We start from the raw sequence: 9,155 nt of genomic DNA, 5'->3' as shown, positions 1-9,155 counted from the left end.
AATGTCCAGTCTAAATCTGCTCTCTGCCAGCTTGTGGCCATTGTTTCTTGTAACCCCCAGGGGCACCTTGGTGAGTAAAGCCTCACCAATTCCCTTCTGTGCCCCCATGATGAACTTTGCCAAACTTTTCTTTTTTTCCCCGTTTGAATTTTCATTTTCTCTTTTCCAGGGGAACCCAAATGATATTTGTTTCCTTTTGACACAGATCCTAACACTGGGCATCGTTGAACAAAACTGAAACGACCCAAAGACATCTGCAGCAAGCTGTGTGAAGCAAGCTTTCCCTTTCTGGCAGCCGCCTGCAGACGGGAGTTCAAGTTTGGGGAAAACCACTACTCCTGAGGACGTGAATGAGGAGCTCCTGTTTCATGCATAGAGGAAGCCCCTTCAGGTCAGGTGTGAAGTACATGGATGGGGAAGTCCATAAGGAAAGCTTGTTTTCCTGATGTCCATGCTACTCTGCTTTCTACGGAGAGGGAGCTGCAGGTCTCGAAGTGAACCTGACACCAGCTTTGGACTCAGCTGTTGTCTGCAAGTTTCTCCATCAACTTCAAAATAGATAGAGAAACAGAAAGGTCAGCGTCATGGCAAGGAGGTCTCATTTGAGTGCAGCGAGCCTAGGAGAGCAAATACAGCAGATGCGCAGAAAGGGGTGTGGACTTTTCATCCCATATCAGACATATGCAGACAACTTCATTTCTGGGACCATTGGTCCAAGGGGCTGTCCCTAATCACAAGAAGAGCTGGTGAGAAAGAGGTTTACTCTTTGTAGAGCACAGTGGGGATCTGCTTAAATCTCTGGTAACAATAATTGCATTGCAGCTGCCCAGGGAGACAGCCTAAAGCTTTTTCTTAGCAACTGGAAGCCTACGTTTGAACACATAAGGAAGCCTGGATCTCTCTCCAGAGTGGCCTAAGCAAGGAGTTTGGTCTGCAGCTTCAGGGGTTATCTAGTCCTTCCTGCTTGACTAGAGGTTAACTCTGGGAAAGCCCGGGTACCTCTTATCTCTAACTCCGGGTACCTCTTATCTCTAACTCCGTGTCAGCCTGGCTTTCTCCCTGGTACCCCACACCAGTTAACGCTGCCATGTTATTACTAATCAGCCAGAAATCTTCTTGCAAATGTACACCGGTCCCTTTGTCTCGGGATCCTTTGGGAGAGCTGCTTGACAAGGCTCAGGAATGCTGCGACAATGGGACCAGCCAGATTTTAATTAGGCTGGACAGAGAAGGGGGCCAGAGCAGAGCACTTGGTGCGTTCACATCCCTCTTTGAGGTGCTGGGGCGAGAGGAATGTCTGCTGGGAAACTGGTGAGCAATCCTGGGGAAAAGAGCCAATGAAGGGGCATGAGGGCGCATACTAATGAGAGGAGACGTGCAGATGGGAACTAGTTTGTTTCCTTTGGATGCGGGGAATGCTCCTGACAGACAAAGGGCCAAGAGCGAGCTGTATCTAGGGGCTGCTCGGGGAGGGGACCGCCACTTGCAAAGGGGAATTCTTTCCACCTTGTTTTCCAAGAGCGGCTGAACTACCTGCTTCCTGGCAAACTGGCCAAGGCAGCGTCCTCACACCACAGCATGCGATTAGCAAGGCTTGAAAGCCAGAGGATCAGACAAAAAGCAAGACAGCTCAAAGCCACAAAGACAGAGATGAACTGGGAGATTTTGCAGGGTTGCATCTGGTTTGGCCTAGAGCTAGTTCATAACACAATAGAGCAAATGTATATGATCAATTCACATTGCATTGAATAGGAACATGATGATGTGCTGCTGTGGGATACTCCTAGCATTAGCTTTGCCCTCTCTTTGCAGCAAGGTGAATCCCTCTATGAAATCCAGGGGCCTCGCTGGCTGGATTGTGCTCTGTTGGGTTTGATTCTGCTCGCGCTGAAGAAGCACCACATCATAAACCTTCCTGCAGAGTCACCTATAAGCCCTTTACCCATGGGCACGACCCAGTGTATGCAGACTCAGCCATTGCTGTGTATCCAGCACATATACAAGGAATTGAGCCTGCCAAGAATGGCTTTCCCTAGGTGAGCTGCATAGAGGGTCAGAGACCCTAGAAGAATATGAGGGTCAAGGGCCCAGTCTCCCAGGTTGAGTCCATGAGTGCCAATGACAGGGTTATGCTCAGCACGTGCTAGCCGTGGCCAGTGTGACAGTCGCTGCTCACCCCTTGCTGCAGTCATCCGTGCCAACAGAGACAAGAGCTCCAAGAGTTTCCAGGTGCCGCAGTCTGCAATTTATGAAGCCGTAAACCACGAGAAAAAGGGCATGTGATAAGCACACGCCTGATGAGACACCGCCAGGAACATTCAGCACAAGCAGCAGCTGCCCATGGGGTGATGCCCCAGGGAGGCCAGAGCTCTCCTTCTGTGGGGCAGCCATGAGCAAGGAGAGCACTCTTTAGCCTCCCCACCCATCCCACTTGGGACCCGGCAGCATCTCCTGTGGCATCTCCTAACGATAAAGGCCTGGGCTCAGCCACAGCTAAAACCCATCACGGGTGCTCTGTCCCTCCCCTCTCCATCCTGCCACATGGAAGGATGACAGGACCATCTGCTGGGGCTCATGCACACGGTTCCCAGGCTCCTGCCGGCTGTACCAGCAGGGTGGGGGAAGGGCTGTTTAATCAGCAATGGATCCTGAAGCCAGATGCTCTGATTTTCTAAGGGGGCTGTAAAAAGCCCTGGACCCATTCATGGGAATGCTCCCCTCCTTGCCTATGCACCTTAACCTCTTCACTGCCACTGCTCCTTGCATGTGTCTCTGCAGCAGTCTACCCTGCCATAACCAGGGAGGCCTTGTGCTTAAGGCACAGGCTTGAGAAGCAAGACCCTTGGGTTTGATAATGGGGTATGCCACAGGCTTGCAGGATAACCCAAGGCAAGTTACTTAACCCCTCTGTGCTTCAGCTTTCTTCCTTTTATAACATGGGAATGGTAACCATTCGCCATGGCAAGGGGTTTGAAGGGTTTCAATGGCAATGAAGGATGCTGTGGGGTCCTCAGATGGATGGAGCTGGAGTCCTGCAGAGCACATCGCTCTTGACTCTTACTGTATTCATGTATTTGGGGGAAGCCCGGAGCCAGGAGCGCACTCTCTCTGGGTCCTGGGGCTGTCATACCCCCCTGCCAACAGATTAGAGCATCTCCAGATGCTCCAGTAGAGCAGGAGCTGAGGAAAGGGGTATCTTAACCCCACGTTTCATTCTGGTGCTGCCCCCTTATGATGCCCTTCCCTGCTCCCCATCCCAGAGCTGGTTTAACTCTGCCAAGGCCTTTCTCAAGGGCTCCTGAGACCCTCTGTGTGCTCTGAGCAGACACAATTGCTTCATAACAACATGCAGTTGAGGGGCCAGGGCCAGAAACATTCATCTCCAGCTCCTACAGTCAGGGCCTGTGCACCTGGGCTACAGGAAGAACAAATACGCTCCTTCTGATTATTATTCCCTTAACTCTAGCATGGAACAGTTGTACCCCACACCAAACCAGGTGATGCCCGGCACCCTTTAATTTCTGAGTTTGGGCCCAGCAGGGGTGTGGGAGAGGCGCACTGCCCTACTGTGACTAAGTCCTGGCTTATCAGGTTGGGTTCTGGATACCTTATTACCAGCCAGGGCCTGAAGACCTGGAAAGGGAGTTATTCCCTTTCCTTGTATATAGCTGCATTGCTTGAGTTCTGTAGTGCATCCGTGCTTATCCAGCCAGGCTTTTGGGCTCTGAAAGGGGAACAGGTGAGTCTAGCTGTTGTGGACTTTCCCTGCTGGCTTGATGTCCAACCCAATCTGTCTCTGCGTGTTATCATCACTTGCTCATTGTGCGGGGTCATCCCCTGTCCCAGAGTGTGCAGCCAGCAGCTCTGCTCCAATTAGTGAGAGCAGGCAAACAACTCAATCTGGCGTGGGGGAGCCAGACCCTGATTTAGCCTCCTTTGCTTTCCCCCAGGGTTGGGGTTTATTACTCTGACCTTTCACCTCGCTTTTCCCTTGGGCAAGCACCTGTCCTGCACAAACACACACTCTGAACTGGCAGCTCCCCCTCCTCCCCCATTGCTGGTGGGAGGAGGGACAGGATCGGGGCCAGAGAAGGCTTGGAAGGAGGACGTGAAAGCACCAGCTCAGTGGAATATCGCCCTTCATCTGGGAGCTGCCTCTGTCCCTTACTCCTTGGGATATCTGCTGTCCTGAGTAACAAGTGACCCGTCGTGCCAGGGATCCCTACTCTATGCAGAGTACTCCCTACTCTATGCAGAGTAGGGATCCCTGGCACACCTGCCAGCTCATTTGGTCTGATTCTCTGCTGCTTTGTCTCTAATGTACTCATTATGCATGCTGGAAAAGCCAGTGTTCAGTCCCCATAGCATTTCCCACCCACTTGGTATAGGTGTAAGGGAGCCAACAAGGTAAAGCCAGGGGAACTCGGATGCAATGCTACTCGCATGAGTAAAGGCTCCTCCTTGCTTGGTTTGTTCTATGAGGAAATGAGTTTCTTGTATCTGAGATTCATGCTGAACAAGATGACGGTTTTACTTTATGCAACCTTGCAACTGCTACTCCCTGCTAAGCAGAGACCCAATACATGACAGCGGGGTGGTTGTTTCACTATATCTAAGGCAGGGAGTAGCTTACTGTTTCACTCCTAAGTCATTCATCCTGGCTAGCAAATAGCTATTAGCAAAGGTGTATGAGGTACGTACTGAACATGCAGCTGCCTTTGTGCTTGTAGGTGGCATGAGAGAGAGCACAGACGTATGGGCTGATGAGGAAACAGAACTCCTGAGTGTTTGTCTTGCCTTTGCCACCAACTGAAGGGTAAATTTGGGCAAATCACTTAAACTCGCTGTGCCCCAGTTTTTCCATCAGCAAAGTGGAGCAATAATAGAAGCTGTCTGGCTTGCTGTGACCTCGTTAAATATTAATGGCAAAATATTTCCCCAAAATAAATAGCCAGTGTGGGAGGCTGACATGTTTAACCATTCTCTCTCTGCCAGTGAGCATCACTGAAAGACAGGGGAGGTAGCTCATGGTGCGTGGGCCATGATCAGGAGTTAACAGCTTCTGACTGATGTTGACCTGGTCTAAATTCAGACCCACAGCCTAGAAGTGAAAGGCCTTTAATCCCATCACACAGCCCATAGGGCATTCCTGTCACTCTCTTCAGTACCCGGTCACTGTCTTTGTCTGTCCCCTGCTTCCTTCTCTTCTACATTCCTTGTCCCCAGACAATGCAGGCCCTCCAAAGGTTAATGCCTCTGAGCATCCTGGTCTCAAGAGAGTCACTCCAGGGAACGGTCCAGGTGGGATGCGGCTGGCAAGGCTCAAGGTCCTGTTTGAAAAGGCCTTGACTATTGAACCCTGAAAAATCTCCCCCATTCTGCCAGCACCTTCCATGCACTGGTTCCCACACAGCTCTTCAGCGGCAATGTACCTCCTGGAGCATCACATGATCTCCCCTGTATCTCGCTTGGTGTGGTGGGAATCCGATTAGCAAACTGCGCTGGCTCTGGGATCGGGCAAAGCCGAGTGAGAGGAGGGCTGCTCCTGGGGAAGAGTTTTCCCACAGTCTGTCCCCCTACTCCAGTGGCTGCAGAGGAAATCACCCATATCTAAATGTGTCCTGATAGCTGCACTAATCTGAGGCTGAATATGCAACTTGTGGTAGGCTTGTTGGCAGTGAACAGGGTATTAGTGGAACACATGGTTCCCATTCAAGATAAAACAATGGGATGTATTCTCTCTGTTTTTCCCCCTCCCCAGCTCCTGCCTGGTCTATTCAAGTTATTGCTTCTAAAGTGGAAATGCTGGGCTGAGTGCTCCACGGAAAAGGGAAGAAGGGAGATGTTGGGAAACAGGAACCCTTGTCCCAGCACTGGCCTTTCAAGTCCGTTTCAAGCTTCTCTTCTCATCCTAGACACATCCACACCCATACTCCTTCCAGGACAGGTGCTGCAGCGCTTCATTCGCAGGTCAGGAAGCCATGACAGAGAAAAAGGAAAGTGTTCACAGCACACTCCCAGAAGCATGGGCTTCCTGCCTGCAGCACTGGGGGCTAAAGATGGCTAAGGGAATACTGGGGGCTTTGGTTCAGTTGCTGAAGCAGAGAAATTGTGGGGGAAATCATTACTGAAAATGAAACCCCAGTACAAAATGCTTTTCTTCATCTTATGGCCTCGGAGCCTTTTAAAAACCCATTTCTCCCCTTTTATTTAGTCAAACCAAAATTCCCATTTCAAGACAAAAAGGCACACCGTTTAGTGTCGACAAGGTCAAGGCAAGGCATTTCAGCAACTTCACTAGGATTTTCCTCGTTTTGGAGGCTGGAACAATTTCATGAATTTGACCCAGGTTTGGGAATTTTTGGTCCTCCTGAAAGCACAGGGGAGCATCTGTTCACCGGGAAAAACGTCACCCGGCACCAAGCCCCTACGGGTGCAGATGAAGTCAGACGGAGCTGGGAGTCCCAGGCAGTCTCAAGCAGGGTACTTGAAAATAAGTAGGGACTTACAGAAGTGTGGGCCAGTTGACTTGTCTGCATAAAGGTCAAATTCTGCTTTCTAAGGCACTTCATAATGCTGCCTCTGAGCTCTCTTCTTCACCTGGCCTCCCTCCTGCTCATCAGATCTCTCCTCGTCTCTCTCTCCGAGCAACTTTTACTTGTCTTGCCAGCATGGGCGACTGGTGCCTCCCGAGTCTGGGGGGGCACCAGATCACCGACGAGGGGAGGAGGGCCGATCGCCAAGCCTGGGACCACTAGCTGCGAAACTGGAAGTGCACTTCCGGTTTTGCGGGTGGCGCTTCCAGGGGGTGCACAGCCAACCTCAGGGGGTGCACGTGCACCCGCATTCATCCCCTACGCATCGCCAATGCTTGCCAGCTAAACTTATCATGCCTGAACACCACCAACATCCTCCTGCCTGACCAACCCTCCACCTTGCTCTGCAAACCCACCCATGCTATTTTAGTAACTACATGCACTTGTCAGTACTCCACCTGGGCAAGTTGGACCCAGCTTCTCTGGCCCAGTCTCTGAGCAGGCCAGGCAGTCTGTGATTGCTTCATTGAATTTAAGAAGTGTGGTGTTCTGCATGTTAGATGTCAAGATGAACCACACAACCAGCTGAACGTCCCCCGAGCGATTTATTCGCGGTGTTGTGTTCAGTTTGTGGGTTTCAGGTGTCCGCGTGCCAGAGGTGACAGCACACCGCTACATCTGATAAGTTTTCGGGTGGGAAGCTCGAGGTGCTGGCAGATGGGCAGGGGGCTGTTGGATTTTCTCACCCCTGGGCAGCCATGGGAGGCAGCTAGGCATGGTGGCATGAACCGGATGTCTCTTCTCTCTGCAGTGAAATAGTGAACAGGGTTGAACTGCTGAGTGACATCTTTAGGTTTCAGGGTTAACATCTCTTGAGATGACTAGGAGAAGTTTATGCATTTCTCAGAGCTGTTGTTTCAGGCTTTTAGTGAACGCTGTGCTTCCCGGGGCCTTTTTGCAGTGTTATCTCAAAAACAGGCATTGTGAAAGACAATTTAAAAAAAAAACACACTTGTATTATTAAGTGCAAACCTATGGGCAAGGGTGGGCCTGTAACAAGCCCCGGGGCTGACTGTGGTGTGGCTTCCTTGCCAACAAGAGACAGCTCTCTGGTCCTTACTAAGGCAAAATCCCTCCTTCCCAGGAAAAGGAGAGACCATGGAGCAGGTATCCGTGCCCTGCATGGGCATGGGGGTCTCAGTGGGGGACCTCAGGACAGACCTGGAGGAGCAAGCGGACCCAAACTATTGAGATAGCACAGACAGAGGCAACACTTGGCTCTCCCCTCTAATCTGCTTTTAATTAGCATTAGCAGGGAGGCACTGCCTCCACCCTGCAAGCGAGCCCTGTTGATACCAATCCCTCAGCCTCCAGCTAAGCAATACCCTCCTTTTCCTCTGCTCCTGGCACCATTCCCTGCCCCACACCCAGCCTTTGCCTCTGCACCAGCAGTGTTCATTCCCTTCTAGCTGCAGGCTACTAGCTCCCTCACACCAAAAGCACAGGGGGTGCATTCCAGGCTTGGCAGGTAGAGAGGGGTGAGATTGAGAATGTCACTGAGTCCATCATGGAAATAAAGTGACTTTCTGCATTGCACAGAGCAGGGGAAGGCAGGAGATGCTGGGCTGGTGAACTCCCTGCCGACCCCCCCTTCCTCCCAGTCCTCATTCTGAGCCCTGCTGGTTTTAACTTGTCTGGGAGCCTCGCTTGGGAAGTGCTGGAAAGCACAAGGCAAATCCAAGCAGCTTTCTCCGCAGGAAAAGCTTTCATCATATAACTGTCTGAGGCTTGCTTGATGCCTGATTTGAAATGCAATCGAATAAAAACATTGAAGGAGCCTGAATACTAATGGGTGTCTGGAATGGCAAGATGCTTTTTCTTGCTTCTCTCACTGCAGAAGAGACCCCAGAAGTGTTGTACGTGAGCGTGTGTGTGTGTGTGTGTGTGTGTGTGTGAGGAACAGGGGGCAGTTTGATTCAGTTAATCTTAAGACTAAGGCTCCCACTGTAAATGAAAGCAAACGCTCGTATCCCAGCCACATTGCCATGGAGAGAGCAGTTTAATTAACTGCAACGCTGATGCCCGGCCTGCCACAAAAGTGTCCAGGAAAATATTACAGAAATCTCCAAGAGCTGCTCCTATCCTGGCATTATTTTCTTGGTTTTCACTTGCTCCTGGAATTTGGTAAGAAGTACTTAAACTGTTACAAGCCAGCGTGGTTTTGCATCGGGGCTGTGCTCCGATAGTGCATGGGAGAGGTCTGTAGGATAACAGCCTAGGTTACTAGAAAAAGGTTCACACGGGGAGACTAACTTCATAGGCCAAATTCCCTGGTGCCATTTCTGCGTCTGGTGATTTCTAGGGAGAGAGGGGAAAACCTGTCCCTGTTAGCTCTCTGGAGGATAATGGAGGAGCAGACTGGGGTCCTTTAATTCAAAAGTAAATGTGAGATAGAGCTGACACAGAAGTGAGATGCTAGAGCCCGAAGGGGTGTGTTTGGCTCCCCAAAGACTACCTCTGGCAGGCCAACCAGTTAGAGAGCTAGAAGTGGAGTGGGTAGTCGTGTCCTCCACGGAAGTTGGCTTAACAACATCCACTGCGCTCCAGCCATTGTTCCCA

General features: G+C 51.0%; 1 long non-coding RNA gene across 2 annotated transcripts in view; it reads right to left on the bottom strand.

Annotated features, from left to right (window-relative positions):
- Positions 1-7,122: 7,122 nt before the first annotated feature.
- LOC109284927 (uncharacterized) overlaps positions 7,123-9,155 on the bottom strand; it is a 38,643-nt gene continuing 36,610 nt past the window's right edge. For both annotated transcript variants that reach the window (XR_002092551.2, XR_009456227.1), the window contains one exon: positions 7,123-7,341. This is a non-coding gene — a long non-coding RNA (uncharacterized LOC109284927). The remainder of the gene's footprint in view (positions 7,342-9,155) is intronic.

Source organism: Alligator mississippiensis, chromosome 13 (assembly GCF_030867095.1).
Source record: "Alligator mississippiensis isolate rAllMis1 chromosome 13, rAllMis1, whole genome shotgun sequence".
Classification (NCBI taxonomy): domain Eukaryota; kingdom Metazoa; phylum Chordata; order Crocodylia; family Alligatoridae; genus Alligator; species Alligator mississippiensis.
This window is presented reverse-complemented; position numbering and strand designations above follow the sequence as displayed.